Source organism: Cygnus olor, chromosome 1 (genome assembly GCF_009769625.2).
Source record: "Cygnus olor isolate bCygOlo1 chromosome 1, bCygOlo1.pri.v2, whole genome shotgun sequence".
Taxonomy (NCBI): domain Eukaryota; kingdom Metazoa; phylum Chordata; class Aves; order Anseriformes; family Anatidae; genus Cygnus; species Cygnus olor.
Window position 1 is genome coordinate 12,374,038 of NC_049169.1, and position 26,881 is coordinate 12,400,918.

The following is a 26,881-nucleotide window of genomic DNA, read 5'->3' on the forward strand; positions in this document are numbered from 1 at the left end:
AGTTTTCACCCAATATTATTATTTCTTTTTTACTGATATGTGTAAGAACTGAAATAAGTATGTTCCATTCTTAAAGTGTAAATCTATTATGAAAGTATGTTTGTAACTATTACTAAATCACATTGGCTGAATTTCGTACAGAAAACAGTGTTCATTTTCAGCATTTTCTTTTCCTTTTCTAAAAACTCTTCCAAAACCTACAGAGACATTGCAGCTTTGAGAAAGTAAGTTGGATCCTGTCTCTTTTTTTTGTGAAACACCTAGATGACCTGATGCTTTGGTCAGTCCAGCAAAGAATTGGACACAAATAGGAAAGAATATGGGTACAGTCGTTGTCAACTGAGGTCAGTGGAAATTCTGAGCACATTTACTCTGAAAATCATGGAAAATCACTGTAGAGATTGATGCCCAAGGCAATACATTGGGCAGAGGGAAATGTACTGTGGTACACTGCTACCTGCAGAGTATAACTGCTACCTGCTGATGTATAACATTACTGCTTATCAATCCCCAACAATTTTCGTTCTAATAGCTTACATCACATTCTAAAATGTGCTTAAAGAGGACTACCAGTCTAGAAATATAACATGCAGCTATTTTATGACCAGTTAAACAAGTTGCATATACCAAAAGAGCTGCAATACTGTCTACCAACTCTGCATTCAGAGTAGCCATTTCATTCCTTTGTATGATGCAGTATTGTTGAGAAATCAGTTACAAATAAACATTACTTTTGAAAAGATGGAGAAGGAGAACATTATCACATTCATTTAAATTAAAAAAAAAAAAAGCACAACTGACAAGGTTATTTTTTTCTTCACTGCTTGATGTGGTGTAATAAATCATCCTTGATGTTTCCCCCATTTTGTTATCAGTATCTGTGAACAAGCTTGAAGTAAGTTGATTCTTTATGAGCTATGACATTCATCTCAAAAACAAAACTAAAAATTCAATCTCCAGATGAAAAAAATAAAATCATTAGGGAAATATGGAACAGAATGTCTAATCATATGATTATATTGGATGAAGGAAAACCATGATTTGGCAATGAGACATTTACTTTGTAGTTAGAGTTAACTTGGTAATTATAGAGAGTAATGAATTTTGCAATTATTATTTTATTTTATTTTAGAAATACATAGCTGTCCAGGGGAGTGGATTTAAAAACAACTGTGTTTTCAACGTAAGGAAAAAAAAGTGTTAGACTCTAAACTACTGGCATAGAATTAAAGTACGCATATATACACATACACATAAAACATAACTGTATCTCTGCAAGTCAGCTTAGTACTGAAAGCATAGCATATACTGGTGAAAGCTGAGACAGATGACCTGGGAGAAATATATAGACACTGTCCAAGCATGCAGAAACAGAGTTATAAAATCAAAGCCCACCTGGAGTTGAATCTCATAATGGACAGTAAGAAGGCTTCTACAGGTATATCAGCAGCAGAAGGGAAATGTGGACTTGCTGGTAAATGGTGCAAAGGACCTGGTGGGAATGGATACGGAAGAGGATGCTTTCTTTGCTTTGGTTTTTACTGGTAAAAGTAACTTTTGGTAAAACTGGCCTTTAGCAATTCCAGGTTCCTGAGACCAGCAGTAAACTCTGGGGAAAGGAAGACACCTTCAGTGGAGGAGGGTGAGGTCAGAGGACATTTAAACAAAACATTAAAAAGTCCATTGGGACTGATGGGATGAACCCACAAGCACTGAGAGAGCTGGCCAGTGTCACTGAGAGGCCACTCATATTGAAAGGTCATGTCTGAAAGGTCACAGCTATCAGCAAATGTTCTGGAGGACTGGAAGAATGCAAATGTCATTCCTGTCTTCCAAAAGGAAAAGGAGGTTCCAAAGAAACGCAGTCTGATCAGCCTCACCTCAGTCCTTGGGAAGGTAATAGAACAAATAATTCTGGAAGCTGTTACTAAACATATTAAGGACACAAGGGTGAAAAGGGAATAGTCACCATGGATTTATAAAGGGAAAATCATGCTTGGTCAACTTGGTAGCCTTTCTACAATGAAATGACTAGCTCAGTGAACTAGAAGAGAGCAGGACATGATGTTTATCTCAACTTTACAAGACTTTCAACACTGCCTCCCAGAATATCCTCATGGACTAACTTAACTGATGAAGTACAGGATAGAAAAATGGACAGTGGGATGGACTGAAAACTGGCTGAACTGCTAGTCTCAAAAGGTTGTGATGAACTGCACATAGTCCAGCCTTAGAGTTAAATCTTCAACGTGCAGGGTAATAATGAAGCAACAAATACATCTTGCTTAGCACACGTTTATAGACATGCTGTTGCAATACAGAATGGACATATTTTTCAGGTAAGTTAAGCACCTAAATTTAAGTTTAGGGTAGTCATATCTTAAGGAGTGTGTGATCCTTTGTTTTGGTGTGAGGAGTTCTGTGACTGAGCAGTGAGCGTGTTTAGAAAGCAGATCTGTCCCAGAATTATTCCTCTAAGTGTACCTTGTTCATCTTTGGGGCAGAGAAGCATCTTGAATTGTCATAATTAATGAAGGAAGAGAGAGAATGAAACCATAGCAAAAAGGCCATACATTGACATAAACTGCTGCATCTCTCTCAATGTGATACTGTAGATGTAAATCAAAGACCAAAATTTCAGGAACAAGCCAGGTATGTAGGCACAAGTATACAGCTGCAAATTAAAAGATTTTTTTTTTTTCCTGCTGCAAATATATCCTCAATTACCTTTCATTTATTTATAGAGTGATTACCTTTCACTGTAAAAATTACTTGACACCATAGAATAATGTTGAAAGGAATAGCAGTTTAGGCAAAGTTATACTTCTCACACGGAAACAGGACTGCTTGGAAATGTTCCCATTAGAATGAATTTATGCATATCTGTTGTCAGTTTTACTGAGATGTGAAATATTCTCTTTGAAGTAGAATAACTAGATCTATATGTTAGATCTAACTAGGTCTATTGGCCTTACCTTTAGCACTGCTTCCATTTTGTATGTGGTGTAAGAAGGACATAAAACTATTAGAGAGTGTCCAAAAGGTGGTGGGGAGGTGGTGGGGTGACGATGTATGTGAAGAATGGGCTGGACTGTGTGGAACTTCAAGTTGGTGATGGCAAAGTTGAGAGCCTCTGGGTAAGGATTAAGGGACGAACAAATAAAGGGGATGTCGTTGTGGGAGTCTGTTACAGACCACCTGGCCAGGACGACAACGCTGATGAATTATTCTTTGTAGAACTAAGAGATGCCTCGAGATCGACTCCCCTCGTCCTAATGGGGGATTTTAACTTGCCAGACGTCAACTGGGATCACCACACGGCTGACACGAGCAAGTCCAGGAGGTTCATAAAGCACCTAGATGATAACTTCTTGGTGCAGGTGCTAGGTGAGCCAACTAGGAAAGGTGCCCTCCTAGATCTGTTGCTGGAGAACAGAGAGGGTCTTGTGGGAGACGTGGCAATTGGCGGCCGTCTCGGTCATAGTGACCATGAAGTGGTTGAGTTTAGAATTTATGGTGACAGAAGGAAAACTGCCACCAAAACTTCAGCCCTGGATGTGGGGAAAGCAGACTTCAGGCTGCTCAGGGAACTAGTCAGCAAGGTCCCCTGGGAAACTGCTTTTGAAGGCATTGGCGTCCATCAGTGCTGGTCCATCTTTAAGCACTGCCTCCTAAAAGCTCAAGATCAGGCGATTCCAAAATATCGGAAGTCAGGCAAGCGGGGCAGAAGGCCCGCCTGGCTGACCAGGGATCTTCTACTGGAGCTAAGGCAAAAAAAGGAAGTGTACGGCTGCTGGAAGGAGGGTCAGGCGACGATGAAGGAATATAGGGATGCTGTTCGTGTTTGTAGGGAGAAAATTCGTGTGGCCAAAGCCCAACTAGAGTTGAAGCTGGCCATGTCTGTGGGAGACAATAAAAAAGGTTTTTTTAGATATGTGAACAGAAAAAGGAGAACCAAAGAAAACATAGGTCTGCTACTAGATGGGGAGGGTCTCCTCACAGACAATGACATACGCAAAGCAGAGATGTTTAATGCCTTCTTCACCTCTGTCTTCAACACTGATGATGGGCTTCGGGACCCAGGGTACCCTGAGCTGGAGGACCATGACGGTGGGAATGACAAACTCCCAACCGACCCTGAACGTGTGCGGGATTTGCTGCTCCACCTGGATCCATACAAGTCCATGGGTCTGGATGGGATTCATCCCCGGGGTGCTTAAAGAGCTGGCAGACGTCATCGCGGGACCTCTCTCAATTATTTTTCAACGATCTTGGGAATCTGGTGAGGTCCCATTGGACTGGAAGCTGGCAAATGTTGTGCCAATTTTCAAGAAGGGTAAGAAAGAAGACCCTAGCAATTACAGGCCTGTCAGTCTCATGTCAGTGCCTGGTAAAATTATGGAGAGGATGATCCTTGAAGTTATTGAAGTGCACCGGGGGGACAATGCAGTCATTGGTCCCAGGCAACATGGGTTCATGATGGGTAGGTCCTGCCTAACAAATTTGATTTCCTTTTATGATAAGATCACCTATCTAGTCGATCAAGGGAAAACAGCTGATGTGAACTTTTTGGACTTCAGCAAAGCTTTTGACACGGTTTCCCATAGGATCCTACTGGACAAAATGTCCAGCATACAGCTGAACAAAAACATAATGCAATGGGTGAGCAATTGGCTGACGGGCAGGGCTCAAAGGGTTGTGGTAAATGAGGCCACATCTGGCTGGCGGATGGTCACTAGTGGGGTCCCTCAAGGCTCCATTTTAGGGCCAGTCCTCTTCAATGTTTTTATAAATGATTTGGATGTAGGACTAGAAGGTGTTCTGAGCAAATTTGCCGACGACACTAAGCTTGGAGGAGTTGTGGACTCAGATGAGGGTGGAAAGGCCTTGCAGAGAGATCTGGACAGATTGGAGGGCTGGGCGATCACCAACCACATGAAGTTTAACAAAAGCAAGTGCCGGGTCCTGCACCTGGGACGGGGCAACCCTGGCTATACGTACAGACTGGGCAATGAGATGCTGGAGAGCAGCCCTGCAGAGAGGGATCTGGGAGTTGTGGTTGACAGCAAGTTGAGTATGAGCCAGCAGTGTGCCCTGGCAGCCAGGAGGGCCAACCGTATCCTGGGGTGCATCAAGCACGGCATTGCTAGTCGGTCGAGGGAAGTGATTGTCCCGCTCTACTCTGCGCTGGTGCAGCCTCAACTCGAGTACTGTGTGCAGTTTTGGGCACCACAGTACAAAAAGGACATTAAACTGTTGGAGAGTGTCCAGAGGAGGGCGACGAAGATGGTGAAGGGCCTAGAGGGTAAGACATATGAGGAGCTGCTGAGGTCACTGGGCCTGTTCAGCCTGGAGAAGAGGAGGCTGAGGGGGGACCTCATTGCAGTCTACAACTTCCTCGTGAGAGGGAGTGGAGAGGCAGATGACCTATTCTCTGTTATCACCAGTGACAGGACCCGTGGGAACATTGTGAAGCTGAGGCAGGGGAAGTTTATGCTGGACATCAGGAAGAGGTTCTTCACCGAGAGGGTGGTTGCACACTGGAACAGACTCCCCAGTGAAGTAGTCACTGCACCAAGCCTGTCTGAATTTAAGAAGAGATTGGACTGTGCACTTAGTCACATGGTCTAAACTTTTGGGCAGACCTGTGCGGTGCCAGGAGTTGGACTTGATGATCCTTATGGGTCCCTTCCAACGCAGGATGTTCTGTGATTCTATGATTCTATGAAAAGAGAGTAACAAAGACGGTGAAACATCTAGAGGAAGATATATAAGGAGGGTCTGAGGTCCCTTGGTTTGTTCAGCCCAGAGCAGAGCAGGCTGAGGGGAGGCCTCATGGCAGACTGCAGCTTCCTCACGAGGGGAGTGGAGGGGCAGGTGCTGAGCTCTGCTCTCTGGGGACAGCGACAGGACCCGAGGGAACGGCATGGAGCTGGGACAGGGGAGGGTCAGGCTGGGTGTTAGGGCAAGGTTCTGCACCCAGAGGGTGGTCAGGCACTGGGACAGGCTCCCCAGGGCAATGGGCATGGTACCAAGCTGCTGGAGTTCAAGAAGCATTTGGACAACACTCTCAGACATAGGGTCTGATTTTTGGGTGGTCCTGTGTGGAGCCAGGAGTTGGACTTGAGAATCCCCACATACATATGAAGGGACCTACAGGAAAGCTAGGGAGGGACTCTTTGTCAGGGAGTGTAGTGACAGGACAAGGGATAATGGCTTTAGGTTTAGATTAGATATAAGGAAGAAATTCTTTGCTCTGAGGGTGGTGAGGCACTGGACCAGGTTGCCCAGTGAAGCTGTGGATGCCCCATCCCTGGAGGTGTTCAAGGTGGGGTTGGATGGGGCTTGGGGCAACCTGGTCTAGTGGGAGGTGTCCCTGCCCAGGGCAGGAGGGTTGGAACTAAGTTATCTTTAAGGCCCCTTCCAACCCAAACCATTCTATGATCCTATGATCCTTGTGCATCCCTTCCCACTCAGGATATTCTATGATTCTATATTGTGTTACAAATGAGGTCAAAATATCTATGATTCTATATTGTGTTACAAATGAGGTCAAAATATATCATTATTGACTGTGTGGTTAATTAGAATGGTAGCTAGAAGGAAAACCTTTATTAATGTTCAGGTGAAGTTGTTTGGTTTTCTTTCATTGACCAAAGTAATAATTATATTAAGGGAAAATGCTTTGGAATGAATATCTGATGTATAAGAGTTAATAGTGCTATTCTGGGAGAACAAATCTATTTATTTCCTTATCTGTCTTGTACCAGAGAAAAGTAAGTCACATGGAATATGTTTTATAACCATAGCTAAGCCGTTCATTAGAACACTTTTCAGGAACAATGAAGTTTGTGAACAAAGTGAAACAAATCTTTGATGGAGGAGAGTGTTTTAGAGCAGTTAGGTATTACTTTTGCCTACAGTTTTTCAAAGTTTGTATTTTAGGATTTTCCATTATCAGATTTTTTAGAGAAATACACAAATCTTGAAGTATTTGAGTAAAACTGTAACAGCACAAAATCCATCTTTTTTTTCATTTAAATGTGTACCTGCTTTGGACAAGGCAGTGGTAAGGCAGTATTAGTGGGCTTAGCTATTGGTGACTTTCTTGTGAGGAATAGCACATTTCATGAAAAATGTGCTTAGGTGTCAAACTCCATGAGAACTTTAATTCAACCTCTTAAGTGAACCACGAAGAGGGAAGGGAAATATTTTCTTTCAACTTTTTTGAAGCTAAATATTGTAACTTTTTAATTTCAAATTGTGACATTTAGAAACTTTGTTATAAAAATGAGATTCTTAAGTCGTTAGGTATTTCAGAGAAAAATATTGTGCTTTAGAGGGGACCTCAGACATGATAGGAATGCTATGTAGATGAAAAGGAAATAGAATTGGCTTAATTATAACCACAAAAAAATAAATTAAAAAAAATCATGGTAATGCAGAAACAGTTTTCTAGCATTTATCTGCCTTTACTATTGTCATAGGGTAAATTCTGTAAGAAAGCTAACAATGGATTGTGGTCATTTGTACCTGAAATATTCCATTTTATGTAGCAGAATGTTATACACTCATTTATATTCTGTAAATTGGTCTCTGAGTCATATGGTTGGAATTAGTTCAATAGAGAATAGGTGCCTTTAAAAATTGAAGCCTACCATGAATAGAGTCATCATATTTTAATGTTTTATTATTACTGTAATGCTCTTTCTGTAGAGAATGTTAATATCTGTAAACATTGTCCAGTTATTTTTCTAGTGAGAAAAGTTGCTTAAAGGGGTAATTTCTACAGTTGTTAACAAAGATATTAGACCAAAAATAAATTTTATTTCCTTAGTCTCAGTTATTACTCTTAAAAAAAAATCGTTCAAAATAATTCACAGTCGTTGTTATCCATACTGATTGCTATTGTGAGGAGAGCATGAATTTCATGGAATTGGAATGGAAGCTGAGGTGCCTTTCTGCTTCATCAAGCAGTCATCTCCTACCAGAGAGGAATTTTGTGAGAAACCATGCAAACCTGTTGTGTTTTTTTCATTTTTGTAGTGGTATCTTACCATACTAATAGGTACATTTGCAAAACAGTTTACCAGTAATGCATGCTTCATTTCTTGGGACTTCAGTTGCAAAACAGTAAGTCTGTATTTTCAAACTGTACCAATCATCTCAAATTCCAGTAAGGTCAGTGAAAAGTATCATGGCTGAACACTTCAAAAAAAACAAAGAAAGAGACATTGATCAGCTAGTAGGTAAGAGAGCCTTATTAGTAGAATTTCTGATTAAAAAACAAACAAACAAACAAACAAACAAACAAAACTAATCCCAAAACCAAAACAGCTTCTTCCCTCCCCCAGCCAACCACAAATCCAAAGAATAAAACTAATAGGCATATACAGACGGAATTAAAATGTAAATTCTAATTATAAGAAAAATACAGAAAGGTTTTAAAACACTCTATAAGAAAATATTGCAAATTATATGCGAATACCTACAAAAATAATTCTTACACAAAAGAGTTGTTTAGTTGTGTAAAAATAAGGGAGCCATTAAAAAAAAATAATAATAGCCCTAATAAGCAGTTAAAAAATCAGTGGCTTAGTTATTTAACTAAGTGGGCACAGTGATGGCAGCTGGTAACAAGGTCAGAGAATATACCATTCTGGAAAATTTAAGAATAATTAGATTTCTGTATTTGAGTATATAATTATTTTAAACTACTTCATACTAGAAAGATAAGAATTCTCAAATGTCCATGTCACAGAACAGGAACTTATTGCAAATCTAAACATAAATAGGGCTTCTGGTTCTGATGGGTTTAACCCGTAATATTCAATATCTGTTACTGGTTGACTGCTTGCCATGAAAACTAGGGGATGCCAAAATATAAAAGAAAAAAAAGTTTTCTATTGTCAACAAGAAATATATTACAAATATTGAGACTAAATTCATACCATATTTTCTGATTACCACATATATGTATCTAATATCTCTCTTCTCTCTTTTGATAGAGTTTAGACAGAGAAATAAACTGCCTCTGGAGATATTTGAAAAGTAAGAAAATTAGGCATTTCTCTTTATTTAGTAATAACACTGTATTGCCTATTACAACAGTTCCAAAGCACCAAAACTTTCAGTGAATTGATGTCATTAAAGAAAAAGTGTTTATCCTTGATACACAGTTTTCACAGTATTATTGATGGCACTTTCAGATCAACAGTAATTAAAATAGATACTGGGTTTTCCTTTTTGTGTCCATCAGTGTGCTCAACAAATTATAACTATAGACTGTGTCAGTCTGAATGGAATTTGCCTTAAACTGAGTTGATCTCAAAATCTGTAAAATCACTTTATATGAGGGAGCTGCCTATGCAACAGCTTTGTGCTGTGTCCTAACCAGTGTTCTTGACCTAAGTGAGAATCAGCTTTTTTTTTTTTTTTTTTTTTTTTTGTTTCTGCCTCTTACTGTCCTGTAGACACAGTAAGACTGTGACTGCTTTTGCAGGAGGTGGAGGCAGGATGCATTTTGCATCCCAGATGGGCAGGTGATTTTGAATATCCTGTTCCAAAAGTTGATGGAATTGTCTTTTCCTTCTTTATGGACACTGTAAACCCTCTAATGGAATGTCTGAAAATGTGATACATTATGTTGCTTTCACAATCTTAATTTCTATCAGATAAACTCTTAAATGGAGGAATTTACTTTATGATAATTTTAATAATTCAGTCACCGAATTCTCATCAGTCAGTAATATTATACTGATATCACAGATGAACTAGTGATTCATCTTATCTCCAAAAGTATGAGCAGTTGGCCATTCTTATCACTACTTCCATTTGTTAACATACTCTGTATAACCTGTCCAGCTCTGTGTTTACAGAATGAAACATAATGATTTCTGCATCTCCTTTAGTCTCCTGTCTTGGAACAAAAATGAAATGCAGTATTCCTGTCCTCTTCCTGTCCTTTCTGACCTTTTCTCAGGTTTGGTGTGTTCACTTTTGCTGAAGTAGTTTTTTATGAATAAGCAAACTTTTTTTTTATTTTCCTAAAAAAGATTCCATCTTCCAATGTAAATGCTTTGTTTTGCTCTCCAGAAAGCTGATGCATTTGCATCAAGTTTTACAAGGTAGTGTGTCAGCACTTGAAATAAGAAATACTGTACAACAAATTGTTCATACCAAAGTAATGCAGTTACAGTGTAATTAATGCTTCTTTCAGGGCTCTCCTGCCTTCATTAGTGCATACGAATATTTTCCATTCATAATTCTCTCCATGACAACTCATAAAATGAACAGTTTGTGCTCATTTTGTGCTAGTACTCGTTTTGCTTCTCAGTCATCCAAGACCATCTGCACATTCTTTTTACTCTAAAGATATATATTTCCATTTCAAATCAGCTTGCAGTTTGCTGAATATAGTAACCCAAATACTGTGCTTGAAGACCTTTTTAGATAAACTCAAATACTTCAATTTCTTCCAAAGTTCCTGTGGACTAGGTACTTCTTCTAACAGTAGGCATATCTCTTGAGTATGAATAGACGTACCTATATTTGTTAAGGAAGCCCACAATGATTTGTAGTTCACTTAAGCTGAATGTGGTTTAAAGCCCTGGTAGTATGTTTCAATTTGCAGGACGTTATTCATTGTAAATAATCTTTCAAAAAAATCCAGCAGAAATCAAGGCAAAAATGAACTCAGAGCTGACTTTCTAAAAAACTAACTCTTGGCAAGTTATTGTGACAAAACCACTTTTCAAAATTGTCTGTCTTTTTCTTCAAAAAACTATCTCCTCCTGAGTTTGCTACATGTCTTTTCATCTGATAGCAGAAAGCAACAATAGCGAGAACGCATCTTTTCCTCTGTTCCCCCCAACATATTTTTCTGTAGTTTTTATCTCTTCTTTCAAGACTACAGTACTTCTGCACTGTCTTTAGGAAAAGCTTATAGGATGGAGCATTTTTAAATAACTTCCATAAAAATAAGAATGGTCTGTTATTTAAGTTCTATACATTTTGTTGATTTCTTTTAAAATTTGACCAGATTTCCTCATCCAACCTTTGTCTTTATTATGTCCAGTGAATTGTCATTACTACTATACACTACAATTAAAAAGGTAACTTCAATAACTTAGGGGTGGATTCAGAGGAAGAAGGTGTGAGTCATGTAAAATCCTCTAAAAATGGAGCAATACATTTCAATCATAAACACCAGGAGAAAAATAAAATAAAATAAAATAAAATAAAATAAAATAAAATAAAATAAAATAAAATAAAATAAAATAAAATAAAATAAAGGAATATGTACTGTGCTTCTCCATAACATCCAGGCCAGATTGCAATCTAACTAGAGTGAGTTCACCTCCTTCATTTTCAGGAAATGAGCACATTCTTTCACAAAGAAACAGCAACTAAGCACATGCCTTTGTCAGTCTGTCTCTCTCCTGATCACTAAGAAACCCCTGCAAAGAGCCTGAGGTTGGGAAACACTAGTGCTGTACTTAGACTTCCACAGGTAAAGATCCCTGAAACATCTGCCTTCTGTTGTTGTACTTAGAAGTAGTGTAACCCACACAGACTAAAGTTATTTAGATTTGAGAAAAACTATCAATAATCCATCTCAGTCTCTTATTAACTGCAGCATCCAATGATGGTAATGATGGTAATTGTCGTTAGCCTTACACCCTTACACTGTTGTAAAGTAGTCAGGAATGGGAAGAAATACTTCCTTTTGGCTAACAATAATTGACATCTCAGCTTTCAACTTTTGCTGTATCATAACCACCTAAATCAGCCTCAAGTCTTGTATAAAAATGTTTTTGCTCTTATATTTTGGCACCCAGAAAATTTATAGAGTCTTTAAAATAGTTGAAATCCATAACTTGGAAATCCACAAAATCCAACAAAAATGAAGTGAAAGTTAATGGAAAGTAGCCCAACAAATGAATTAAAATATATGCAAGTTACCTACAGATCTGTAGATTTCCCTCTATAGCCTATTTCACAAGATAGCCACTGGTGTTTTTACCTCTCAAACTCAAACTTTGGGAAATGAGGTAATACAAAATTAACGTTAGCTCTTCCCTTCCTTATCAGAGGCCTGCCATATATATTTGGCATTCTATTTTTGCAGACAATATAAAAGAATAATGGAAAAGCATTTCACTTACTCCAAAGAAACACAGTATTATTTTTTTGCCCTTTACTCACCATATCTTTTTACCACTCTGTCCTGTCATATGCTGCTTTTGGAGATGGGCTGTCATGGATATTCCCAGTGGCTTTTGCAAGCTTCAGAAGTAGAACTGAAGTGAGTTAGACTGAGTTGTAATACACTGTAATTCTTTATATTATGCCTTAAAGAAAGTTTAATTTTTCTGAATAAGTGCTCTCTAAGAGATGCTAGTCAGAGTCTTAAATGTGCATTAAAAATTTTTCTTGTTTGTCAGAAAATGTAATTTCTTAATGCAGGAAGGTATAAATTTATATCTGATTTCTGCCAGATAGAGATACTGTTTGTAATATAGAAAACCGAACTAAACCACAGAATCCACCAACCCCACCCTCATTAAATAAATAAATAAATACTTTAAAACTGAATTGGGATCGGTGAATCGAATGCACAATGCTTGCATGTGTACAAATGTTTATTATGTGACAAAGTCAAGAAGGGCTCTTTAAAGGATGCTTAGAGGATGCTCCTACCTCTTCAGTGTTAGCAGCTGCAGAGAATATATGTGTGTTTTGAAATATATAAAAAAAAATCATGTTAAATGGCAAAATAATTTGCTAAACTATTTTTTCCTGATGATAGTATAAATGTTATAATTACATCTATTGTTTGAAATAGAAACAAGGGGCCAATCATAGTTTGTGTCTGTGCCATATAGTGATAAGCAGTGTAGCCTGTAACAGTATGAACAGCAGACTTTTAGATTTTGGTACATGACCTTGACTATCTTCCAGAAAAAAATAAATAAATAAATAAATAAATAAATAAATAAATTGTCCTAAAGCTACAGATTATTACATTTGGGGTAGAGTTGGATTCTCAGCAAAATTAGAGTGTTGTCCCATTTTATGTTTCACATTTTCTAATGATGCCTAATTTACTATACAATGAGGGAAAAATGCCTTTTTCTTTACACCTGCAATCCTGCAGATTTCATGTCTTTTCTTATTATTCAAAGAACTGTTGATACAGATGTTATGCTCATAGAAACTCACATGCATATAATGTTTGCATAATTAAGCCCTGCAGCACAGTTAAATTGCACTCTTGTTTTATAAATGGGTAAACTGAGGCATTGGTGTCCTGACTTGCTCAAAGTCACACCAATTTAATGGCAAGTTTAGCAGAGGAAGCCAGAGGCTCTGACTGCCAACTGTTTGATGAGAACAGTAAGAATGTACAGCCTCCATTAACCCAGACTGACTTCAACTGCAGCCATTTCTTTACAACTTTGTATTACAAATGTTTCACTTACATTAAACTATAATGTTTGTTGACATTTATATTTCATCAGCTACCTCAGTTCCAAGCGGCTCTTTCAGAGGGTTCAACTTTCCTAAGCAACCTCATAAATCCCTTTTTATACTCTCACATTTTTCCCTTATTTTTTTCCATTAAGTTTCTAACCTGCTCTACAAAACCTCATCACTATGACCCTGCAGTGCACTAAGCACACTTTAAAATTCTTTCTCCTTTCCTGATGATTTGTTTCATTAGTGACATTCTTCAAATCACATGTACCTAATCCATGGTTCAGTCTACTAACAGGAAATCGGTTCAGTGAACAGGGATTTATATAACAAAAGAAGTGCTCACTTCGGGAGTACTTTTAATACTTTGTTCATTGAAAAAAATGCTAACCTCCAGATTTTTCTGACTTTAATGCTCTGGTGTTTCAGTTTAGACTTAACTGTAAATGAAAGCCTTCGAAAGCCATATAATCCATCGATCTCATACTTGCTGAAGCACAAGTTTCATGGTACATGAACATTTTTCATTTCTTTTTTTTTTTTCTTCTGTAATTATATCAGCTGTGCTACTTCCAGGCATGCTTAATTCTGTTGTCTGTTCTGCTGTGCAATTCTTAACAAAGGCCCTAATGTTTACTGTGTTTTATATTTATTTAATTTTGTGTTAGAGACTGTAATCCTTGCATCTGAATTTATTTTTTGTGGGAGAGTGCTATCAGTATTTCAGCTATTGAGGTGGTGAGGCTTAAGTGTTGTTCTATTGTGGTTACGTAGAGAAACCCTCTCCTTACTAGATAGATCTTGTTTTACTATACACAGATTTTTAACTGTTTCCTGAGACAAGAATTTCCTGTATATCTATGACAGGAATCAGTTTTTATTTCTCGGAGCTTTCCAGAGTGGGTATTGATACAAGAAACTACACTTGACTGCAGATAATTAGATTATCACATCACCTCTCAAATTAGTTTAACTAACTGAACAATTCAGTGTTCCAGGGAAAGACCAAAATCTACTGCCACCACCATGAGTGTTAGCCTGACTGGCTTTCAAAACTGTTAATCCGTTCTGTTAATCCAGAAAGCTGGACTTTAGGGTCAGGGAATGAAAACAAATAATATTATTATTGTTATTGTTTTTCTTCTTCTTCTTCTTCTTATTATTATTATTTAAATATTATTCCAAGAGAACTCTGTCTGGAAATTTTGACTGAGCCTCAGGAATGATTGTGCCAATTTTTCCCTCAGGAAAGAATGATTCCACAGTGTTGTTATAATATATAGATCCTTACTGAATAATGTCATGTTTCTTATATTCTTTCATTTTAAAATCTAGTAAAATAACCTCTGCCCCCAAATGTAAATGGCATTGTGCCATTCAGCTAAGGTTAAATTATTGATGTCAATACATTTTACAACAGAGGTCGTCACCCTTATAAACGGTGATCAGATTTGAATGAAAATAGGGTTCTAAAGAAAGGAAACACAAAGAACTCATCCAAACTGTGAACCAGAATTACATAGCATGATTTTATAATCTTAGCAGAGAGTTGAAAAACGTTTTCCTAATGATTTGTCCCACAGATTTTCCATTACAATTCACTGGGATATGAGTATTCTTTGAAAACTGTATCCACAGCATCATGAGACAGGTGTATGTCTTCTACACACAGATTCATCATTTTCAAAGAAGTGTCGTTACACTGCTTTCAGTCACTTCTCACAGCAATGATCTAGCTCATCACTCATCTCTGATGATTCTCTTCTTTCCCTCTGGGACACCTATCTCATGAAAAGAGCTGCATAGATGACAGTTTTAACCATGTCCTAAGTAAGAAAGAAGTTCCTACCAATGTGTCCTGCTTGACCTTCTGAAACAGAGGACAGAAACAACCCAGCCAATCATTATGAAGTATTAAATTCAAAATACATTTTATCCGTCTGTAGCCTGGTTTGAAAGCAATGAATTCTCCACATTTCAATCATCTGTTTTACCTGTTGTTATGAGAAGACAGTAGTGTCTGATACAAATGCTATCAGTACTCTACTACTGATTCTTGATACTGATGTTTGCATTGGTTGAGCACCTCTTTCCTATCTAAGAATATCTATAAAATAGAATGTTTTGCTAGGACATGAAAAAGTTGACTAGCGGAAAAGGAATTACAAAAATTCAACGTAGTACCTGCGGTATATCCTGGTACTGATTACTAACTACCTTATTACCAGTTTAAAAAAAAAAAGATATATATATATATATATATATATTCTATATATGAAAATTGCTGCCTGCACCATCTCTGGAATCAAATGAGACTCATTTGCAAGACAAGAATCCATCTCTTTTCCTGTAAATCCTTCAGAGAGCACAAGACCAACAGTCAAGATCTATAAAGCAACCAAAGTTTCAGTCCTTATTTAGGCGAAATCATCTAAAAGTTACTCTTGCCTTACTCTCTTGTTACAATGAATCCAGCCCTTCTGGATAATATTTTAGTGGAGTAGAAAGCCTGAATGTTTTGCCATAAAATATCTCATTTGTATTTTGTACTTATTAGGCTATAAGGATTTTCTTTGGCTACAATACTCAAAAGTTAGTGCTTAAAAGCGATTTTGGTCAAATTTCATATCAGAAGGTAAGATAACATTCAATACTGGAAAGGCTGAATGAATATGCACAGGATTTTGGTAGATGTAACCTTTATTCATGAGAATTTTGTCTTCTCAGTGGAGAATGGGTGCAGTGAGGTAAGCTGTGATATTAGAAATCCTGACATATATGTCAAAAGTGGGTTTCTCTTCATATGAGGAGGTGATCTACAGAATAAAGAAAAATGCAATAGAAGAAAAAGTAAGATTAGGCTCTTGGTGTTGAGGCTGACAACTGGATAAAGACCTGATTCTCTGGAAAATCAGCAGCTGCCACTACCTTCATTCTGAGGAGACCATAAACTGTGTGCTTTGGGTGTCAACTTATCACAAATCAGATAAAATTTTGACCAAAGGTATCATTAAAGATTCAGCTATTTGTATTTTTTCTGAGTATTACAAATAGAAACTGCAACTGTTTACCTGTATTTTAACATTTTCTAATGCTCCTATTGCATAGGATATAAAACTTAGAAAATATTAATCTTCTGTAGTTCTAGAGTTCGTATTCTTTATCAATACTAATTACTAATCATAACTTTTAGTTTTGGTAAGCAGAAAAGCAGATAAATAGTTACTTTTTGTAATATGAAAAAAATACATAGCATTTTTTACAGAAGATCTTAGTATCTTGCATTAGGTTCATTTGCAGATAAACATCATGTTTGAATTCACAGATTTCCTTTAAAATCTTTACTGGTCAAGTTCTTTCTGCAAAATGTGGTGTTCCTTCATTGTAGAATCCTTTTGGAAATGGAATCCACCATTTCTGGTGGAATATGGATAAGTTGTGATCCCCAAGACAGTAAAGACATTTGAGATGTTTATAGAGAAAACATTTTTATTTGTGCTTGGGAAAACAAGCAAAAAAATAAAAAAAAAAAAAAGAGAGAGAGACATTAGAGATCATATATTATTTATCGGTAGCATGCTGTAATAGATTTGGCTTTCATGAGATATTCACTCTCAGAGCCTATAGAGTGAGTGGCATTATTTGTTCTGCTTCAGAACTTTGAAGGTATGGAATCTCTGCAATAATAATGACATAATCAAAGCTACTGACCTAGTAATGGATGTGGCTTGCCTTCCTATTTCACTGTATATATAAATAGGACCTGTTGTTTTGAACCATTCTGAAATCTCTCCAAGACAGAGGTTCTTCTGCTGCTCAACTCAACATGCTTTGTAGAGTCTTATATCAACTTCTGTAATAAACTTTGTCAGCAGAGATTAGCTGGATCCAGACTGTTCTTCATCCACAGTTGCCATGCAATTTAGTGGCCTATACTTTAGTCCAAAGTGTGTTCTTCATTATCCAGATTAAGGTTATAATGCATTGCTGATGTTTGAATATGATTACATTTATATGTGACTTTGATGTCCTCCCTCTGGTCTATGGGATATGTATCTCTTTGAGACTTTATTTATTTGTTTATTTATTTAAGACTTACATGTCTTGATTTGAGACTACGTAGGCTTTATGCTTAGACCTCACATTTCATAATGCCTGATTTTCCTACTGTGTAAGTGCTATGACTGGAAGGGGATTTCTGGCAGAAGGTGCCTTGGAGCCAGTATAAGCAGCTCTTCACAACATTTCAACAGTTTGACTGTGTTTTCATTTGAGGCCAACTGGTTTTTTTGTGTCTGAATTTTCTGAAGTACACTACATGGATGTTTTGTTTGTTGTAAAGAAAGAGAGGCTACCTCTGACCCCTAGTCTGATGGGAGGCCATTGCCAAAGATGCGCTTCAAAATCCTTGCATTAGAGTGAATGTACAAAAGCCACAGTGTTAAAAGAGAGATGTGGAATACATTTTCAAAACTCTTCCATCTTTTAAAAAGAAAGAATGCTTCAATACTGCCAAATCCACAAAACTGGTCTCTTATGAATCTGGTGGTTGAGCTCAAGAATGAGCTCTTTATTCATCCTTTCCATATCTCCCTTACACATTTGTATCTTCTGTCAGTTGCATGATAAAAATTGTTTTAAATTGGCCTTTGTGTTCAGGCTTAGTAGAGGAGATCGAAGGGCACGCAGACATATGCATACATATGTGCATATCATACCAATACCCTCCTCTCCTCCCTTCTTCTTTCCCTTTCACAATGTCATCACAAAACCTAATTTTCCATAAGAAACCAGTCTAAAAATTACACTGAGTTACACCAATGAATCTCTACTGACTTTTGGGAATCATTCTTGATTTATATCAGTCTGAGAGTTAATTAAACTCTGAGCCTTAATGAAATAATTTAGGTACAGATCCTGCAAGGGCATAGCATGTGGCGTTGTACAGGTGAGCAGTTCCATTGAACAGACTGGGATTATTCACCTTGTGAGTGCAGAATTAGATATTTTGTTACAATTTTGAACTTAAACTGGTCTTTTGAGCTTTAAAGGGAATCTGTATCATTCAAATGAGTTTAATACGTGAAAGAAGATTAGTAACTGCAACTGTATTGTTATGACTGTACTGAAAATTTTATATGGTTGCAGTCACAATCATTTCAGATTCAGAGTTACTGCAAAGTAATTTTTGTAACAATGGACGGTGTACAAGAATGCAATATATCTGACTCAGGTATATATATTAAAACAACAAAGCTATAATTCATGAAGTAATACTTTTAGTGCATGTTCCATGGTGGTTTCACCCTTATGGGCAGCTGAACTCCACCACAACTGCTCTCTCACTCCCTCTCCTCAGAGGAAGAGGGAGAGAAAATACAATGAAAAAGGGTTCAAAGATTGACATGAGGACAGGGAAATCGCTCACCAGAAAGTGTCATGGGCAAAACAGACTCAGTGTAGGGAGATTAGTAAAATTTATTGCCTTTTACTAACAGACTAAAACTGTGAGAAACCAAAAGTAAACCAAAACACCTTTCCTCCATCCACCCTCTTCTACCTCCTCCACCTGAGTTGTGCAGGGGCATGGGGAATCAAGGTTGTAGTCAGTCTATAACACTTTGTCAGCTGCCACTTCTTCATGGTCACTCTCTTCCCCTGCTCCAGCGTGGGGTCCATCCCAAACTGCAGTCCTTCCCAAATTGGTCATGAGGGGGCTTCCCACAGACTGCAGTTCTTCAGGAATTGCTCCAATATGGGTCCATAGCATGGGGCCCGTCTTTCAGGAACTTTAGCGTGGGTCACCCATGGGTGGCAGCTCCCACCAGATCAGCTGCTTCTTTGTGTGCTGCTCTCCATGGGCTGCAGCTCCAGCCTGGATTCTGCTTCACCTTGGGCTCCTCCATGGGCTGCAGCGTGGAGATCTGCTCCATGTGGGACCCATGGGCTGCAGGGGGACAGCCTGCTCCACCAGGGGCCTCTCCACAGGCCGCACGGGAACTTCAGCTCTGGCACCTGGAGCACCTCCTGCCCTCCTTCTGCACTGACCTGGATGTCTGCAGGGCTGGTTCTCTCAAGTTTTCTCACTTCTCTCTCCCAGATTCTGTGGCACAGCAATTTTTCATTTTTTAAATTTCTCGGAGGCCCAACCAGTGTTTCTCACTGGCTCGGCTCTGGCCAGCAGTGGGTCCCTTTCAGAGACGGCTGGAGTTGGCTCTGATCTGACATGGGGCTCTGCTCACAGAGGCCACCCCTGCAGCCCTCTCTCCTCACTACCAAAACCTTGCCACATAAACCGATGCAATGTTGTCAATGTAAAATACAAGACAGCCTTAAATAAATAAATAAAAGTCTTGCAGTAAGTTTGAAGAAGGAAAGGGAGAACATTTTGTTTCTGACAAGTGGGAATGTTGCTGCAACAGTAAATGTCACTGTAAAAGAAAAAAGAAAAAAAGAAGGGATGAAGAAGGGAAAGATGGAGCAGCAATAAGAGACATACAGAAGAACAGAGGAAGATAATTCATGCAAACTGAAAGCACAAAGTGATTTTGTTCTCTGTAGTCTAAGGGCTGCTCATGGCTGAGGGGAGATGAGCGGCCCCAGGTGCTGTTGCTCTCCGAGGTCCTGAACAGAGATGAGGCGTGAGCCTGAATGGGGAGAGGAGAAAGCTGAGCAGGAGTCGTTTAAATTGGAGACTTGAAGTGAGACCAAAATTCCCAAAGAAATGTAAATATTAGATTAAATTGTTTATAGGAAGTTAAATCATACAATTATTTTATTTTACCTACTTACTTATTGAACTTGGGATTGTGTTTAGTACTTCTTGTGCAATTTCACTAAGGTTCTGTTGCGGTTTAACCCAGCAGGCCTTTAAGCACTGCACAGCTGTTTGCTCACTCCCTGCCAGTCTGATGGGGGAGAGAATAAAAACTAAATAAATAAAATAAAATAAAATAATAATAAAAAAAACTTATGAGTTGAGATAAAAACAGTTTAATAGGAAGAAAAGGAAGGAATAATAATAACAACAACAACAACAATAATAATGATAATAATAATATATACAAAGCAAGTGATGCGCACTGCAGTTGCAGATGATGCCCAGCCTGGATAGTCCCCAAGTAACAGCTACCCGCCCTTCCCCCAGGCCAACTCCCCCCAGTTTTATTATCCAGCCTGACACCACATAGTATGGAACATCTCTTTGGCGAGTCTTGGTCACCTTTCCAGGTTCTGTCCTCTCCCATCTTCTTGTGTACCCCCAGCCTCCTTGCTGGCAGAGCAGTAGAAGCTGAAAAGTCTTTGGCTTTGTGTGAGCACTGCTCTGCAACAACTAAAACATTATTTTACTCCTAAATTCAAAACACAGCAACCTACCAGCCACTATGAAGAAAATTAACGCTATCTCAGCTGAAACCAGGACAGGTTCTTATTGGGAATATGCTTCTGTGTGTTTTTGCATATGCATGCACAATATTTAGAAAAGACTTTGATGTGTTCTGCTAACACAAGCTTCCCATTGTTGCATTCCTTGTGCATTAGATCTAATCGGTGATGTGCTTCCATTCCGCTGTTCATACTGAGTTAATTCCCTCTTCCACTGGGCAAGCACGCTGCAGTGTTTCATTTACTTGTCATGGTGAGATCAAGAGATCTATTGTTAATTATTACAGTTTCAATTCCCAACTCAGCTGCCTGTGTCAGTTGTGCCATTGTATGTGTGTGTTTGACTATTAATGACTAGATGGAATATTACTATGTACTTTATGAATGTGAAGCTTCTTTTAAGCAAACTCTTCCAGAAAGAAACATTAAAACTGGTACCAAAAAAAAGTCTGACAGTTTCTAGCACAACTATCTAATAATTGATTGAAATACAAATTTGAAATTATCTTTTATGTGTTCATATAGGAAATAATGTATATAATTCTTCAGACTTAAAATTTACACAATAAACACATAAGTATTTTTTTAAAAAATATATGAATACAAAGATGGATTGAATAATATCGATAGTAACACTTGCATGTTTCTATTAACTGTAAAGTGTTACTACACAGCTAAAATTCTGAAAACAAATCAAGAAAAGTGAAGTAAAATAATTAAAATATCTCATATTTCAAGTATTTTTATCATACTTCATGCTTACAAATAGATACAATCTTCTTTATGTTTTTGAGTATTTTGAGTTATTGTGGCTTTTTGTTAGTAGGAGTTACTGACTTAAACAAAACAAAACAAATCAAATCAAAACAAAACAAAACAAAAATCGGAAGAATTTCAGCTTAAACTTCTAGCCTGCAGAACTCCAGGTAAGTCCCCATTGAGACTTTTGGTTTGGGGGTTTGTAGGAGCAATAGTAGGGAAAATATTTACATTTTCCTGTCCTATGACATGGAACAACAAAAAAGTAATAACTTCCAATACGAAGGTCTCTCCAGAACAATCCTGTTTTAAATTTAAAATCAGCCATTTCTCAGTAAAATTTTTCTTGGCTCCAGAAGAATAAGTGTTAGAATCCTTGATAATTAACTGTAGAATTTACAGTAGTAAATGTGGTACCATTCTGTATTTATTGTACCATGGAGTTCTTTTTTGTGCAAATACTATAGAACTTCCATTTTCTTTTGCAAATGTACTGTTGCATCCCCATATAAAGTAAATTCATTTTAAACAAGGTACTTTAAAAAGTATATGCAAATGGAATACCCAAACTAGTTTCGAACTCTTTCAAAAGTTATTTTATTTTCTTATGGCATTATTTATTATTATTGTTATTGTTATTGTTATTGTTACTATTATTATTATTTAAAAACACAATGAACAAAAGCTGTTATAAATTAATAGAGTTCATGCTTAGCAATTTTATTTTTTGTTGTTGTTGTTATTAGTATGCTCTAATCTGAATTTTGTAAATAAAAATTTGAGAAGTGTTTTAAATGAATTTTGTATCATTTAGAAACTAGTGAGTGCTGAGGAAATATTCAAACTGACAATGATAAAGTAACGGGGAAATCACAGTGCAGTAATACTGATGTTAGAAGACTCAGAAAAGAAACCTGTGTTTGATATTTTATAATATTACATATAATTACTGCAAATTTAAATTTTCTTCTTCCTTCTGATTCATTTCTATTAGTGGTAGGATCGGTTCTCTGGAAAGTATTAAAAGTGTTTGTTAAATTGTAATTTAGTACTTCTTAAATCAGAGTGAAATAATAATGGAACAAAAACACAGTCACATAATTGTTAATGTTGATACAACTGCAGTGATTTTTTTTTTTTTAAATTTACACCTTAGCTGTCATTTAGAGAGGCAGATCAGTAAATGATTTTTCTCCATAATTTTTTAGAAATCAAACACTAAGGAAAGAACAAATGTATTAAAAATATTATATTTTATTGAAAATGATATTGCATCAAAATATCTTTTATGTAAAATGAGACTTGGAAACTTCTTTGACCACTTTTAATCAATTTAAATAACTTGTTTTGCAATGTACTAAGTACTTTTAGGAAAAACATTTGATGTCTTTATGATGTCTTTATGATCTTAAATCAGATAAAAATGAACTAGAAAGCAGCCAGAAAAATGGGTTAAGTGATTTTATTTTATTTTTTATTGTTTCACGTACCTTAAATGGTGGAAATTGAGGGATATGCTTTCCCAACAATTCTGTCAATTTTCTCATATGAACAAATATATATATATATATCTCCTTGGACATAGAATAGTTTTGCTTAATTCATGAATTGACACCTTTTTTCCATTTATGGGGAAGGAGACAATCAACACATGGGCAAAGTAACAGCTGCAACAGGACATTCCAGGACGAGTTTTGAATAAAGTAGGTCACATGCTGTAAACTCAGAGCAGGTAGAACTTTAATTTTTGAAGACAGTGCCACAAGTGTTGTGTGATTATGCTGTTGTTTAATAAAGAGGCTGGCATCTTTGTACAGTACTTATTATCTGGGAAGGAGGGGAAGAGGTCCTGTAATAAAAGAAGTGTGCAGAATGAGTCAACCAAGGGCCACTGGAAGAAGAGGTCCACACTGTGAATATACCAGTAATTGACATCTTGTGGATACCCCCATTGTAATCCAATTAAACTTTATTAAATTCCAACACGGGAAAGCAGTAGGGGTACAAATCCTCACTACTGTGCTACCATAGGCCATCCTCCTTACAGGCACTGGAAACCAATTAAAAACTTACTTATCCCAAATAACACTTAATGAACTCACTGTCTAGAGAGGACTGTAATTACCTTCTTCTCATCATGGGCCTGTACATGCATTAGTACAGTCTTAAGGAGAGAGAAACAGTTGAACTATCCCAATAAATTTAAATTAATATCCTCCAAAAATAAACCAGACTTTTTAATGGTTTTCCATTACTACCCACCTGTTTCTGCCAAAGTTATTGAGATCACGGTGCTTAGCAGTTAGATGATGGTATTTGGTTAACTCTGAACCACGTTCATCGCAATCAGTTGGTGAAAAAACTGGTAAGAGTTTTTGCTAACTTTAGGCTGAACATAACGTTTTCTGCCTTCTAAGCCCTCTACAAACTGAAGGGGCCTATATGCAAACTTTGTATAATGCAAGTCTTTTGCCATTTCATGGATGGAATTTAATGCATATGTAAAGACTGACAGCAGCACTGCAGACAGCTTAGATGCATTAATTATTTAATGCTATTAAAATATATATATATATATATATGTATATTGTTTCACTCTAAAGGATATGTCCTATTTCCATTTTTAAGATGGAAGGGGTTTATCCAGACAAATGATCTTTGACATACATATATACACATGCATACAAATACATATATATCAAAGTCAGGAATAAAGCATTCTATCTTCAGTCTGCCTTCAACACTTGTATGAGCTCTAGATTCTAACCAGGATATTGGTATTGAATTCCTTCTTCACAAAAAGAGCTATGAAATTTTTCAGTGGTTACATGTAGTCCAAAACCTCATTTTTGTATTCTTAAGAGGTTTCCTGTTGCACTGTCTTCTGAAGCAACAAATAAAGTTCTGCTGTTGACATCAGTGTTGAAAGGTGTTTATCCATTTGATTTCCATTTTGCTCATGCAATTTCTTTAGAAGTGCCCAAGAGCTGGTGTGACTCCTCTATCACTCCCATAAGGAAAAAACGGTATGGACATTCTAGCAGGCTGGGTGGTAGTGTATTTCCTCCTCAACTTAATTATTTATTTATTTATTTTTAAATTTTATTTTATTTTATTTTATTTTAAATCTTTCATCTGGTCTTTGAAGAGCAGAAAGTTCGCATGATCTGTTCCTGTGCCTTCCCATAAATTGACAAGACCATGCTGGGAGATCCAAAGGCTATTTGTATTAACTTTGCTCATCATCTCTCACTTGTTTATGTCTGTTTTAAAGTCAAAGATAATGACTAATTCTACAGAGAGGCCCACATTAAATGTTATCTCTAGCATGGGTCACAGCCCACACATGTCAAATGGCTTATTTATGTCACTGGAATAGGACCACATCTGTACCTCAGCCTTCTTTCTTTCTCTTTCCTCTTGGCAATGTTTCTCCTCTGAGCACAAAGGACTGTAGGTACATCCCAAAACCAAATCTAATCTATTCCAAAATTGTTGACCTGTGTGATTAAAACTTTTAGTCTTTCTGAAGGTGCAAGTTACTTATAATACTGTCAGTGCTAATTTTGTAATGGTTTCCCTCAATTGTGTAAATTTTGTGTGTAACATATGTGCATTTGGATATTTTTACTCATCAGTAATATTGACATTAAGGACCAGAAGCTAATAGAGTTTTATCTGCTTTCACATTACTTTTGAAACATGGACTTGCAAATTCCAAATCTGAAGAGTAATGGAAAAAACAAAACATTCATGCTTGCTTACTGCACAAAATTCAAAAAGACTTCTTAAATATACTTATACAACACATCCTTTTTCCTACTGATTGGATATAGTTTTATTTTTAAGCATGAACCTTTTACTTGCATATAAATGAAATGAAAAACTGCAGCCTGGTTCTATGGCTTCTTTTAGGAATAAATCCAGCCTTAAGGCTGATAAGTATTACAAATAAAATAGAGGTTTTATTGCTTTTTTTTTTTTTTTAATGTTGATATATGCATATTTTTACTGTTTTGAAATTAACATTGCAAATACTGAATTTCTGTAACAAAGTAGACCATTAATTTATTTTTGTCATGCCTCAATAATTTGATTATGTATGTGCTGTTGTTCAAATTAAAGCTCTAATTTTTAAAAGAGTATAATTTAAAAACACTGATTTTGCCACGATATTTTCAAATTCCTCTCAAGGGACTACAGAAGATAGACTTAATGATTAAGAAAATAATGTATTTACTTCTTGAGGAGCAAAATATCAGTTTGTGCACTTATATTTTGATAAGTATTACTGCACACTATTTCCAAAACATAATTGTCTCCATGCTTGAGACAGATTTTCATCCATATTTATTATATGGTTTCAGTTAATTATTGATACATGTATACATATATACACGTATACATGTATACACATACATGTATACATATATCTATAAATCAATGTGTATATACATATACCCTTTAAGTGGAAGATAATCTTCCCACCTCTTCCACCGTATTAGGCCTGTACTTATTACTCCATCAATATAGAAATTCAGAATTTCTTGTTCCTATCAATTTGTACGGCAGCCTAGACTTTACAATAGGCTTTTTGAGAAGTCTAAAATCATTATCTTATTTCTTAGAAATTAAATGACAGTTTTTTGATAGTAATAAACTAAATTGCACATTAGTTGGGTGAACATAACAATTCATTTTTGAAAATCTGTAGTGTACTCCGCTTTGAACATTTTGGGTGCCCATCATATGCATACCTATGATGTGATCCTCTTGCTCATCAGGAAAGTCATCATGTTCAGTGAGGGTTCTGTGCACAGAGTGGCTCCACTGCATGCTAGTTGTTGTTCATTTTAGGCTGGGAATTTTGGCCGGCAGCCCAAATGATTTACGCAGTATTGTAACTACTGGATGGCAGGAAAGCAGTGTCTATTTGCCTTTCCAGCAGTAATGCTTCAAGCTTATTTATCTCCTCGAAATAAGTTTTATGTTGATGTTATAGCAATAAAAGACTGTTGCTAATTTCTAAGTTAGAAAACATCAATATGCGTGCAACTTTGTGTTATGAGTTCCAAAGAAATTTGAGTGAGAACACTTCGTACTAGCCTCTGCAGATGTCAACTGACTCTCTTCTATTTGACCCACTCTAGCCAATATAGAATCATAGAATGGCTTGGGTTGGAAAAGACCTCGTAGATCATCTAGGTCCAACCCCGCTGCCATAGGCAAGGATGCCACCTGCTAGATCAGGTTGCTC

The 26,881-nt window shown here is 37.0% G+C and overlaps 1 protein-coding gene across 10 annotated transcripts in view; it reads left to right on the plus strand.

The window, feature by feature from the left end:
• MAGI2 (membrane associated guanylate kinase, WW and PDZ domain containing 2) overlaps positions 1–26,881 on the plus strand; it is a 774,790-nt gene that overhangs the window by 321,742 nt on the left and 426,167 nt on the right. The gene's annotated exons all lie outside the window — the stretch shown is intronic.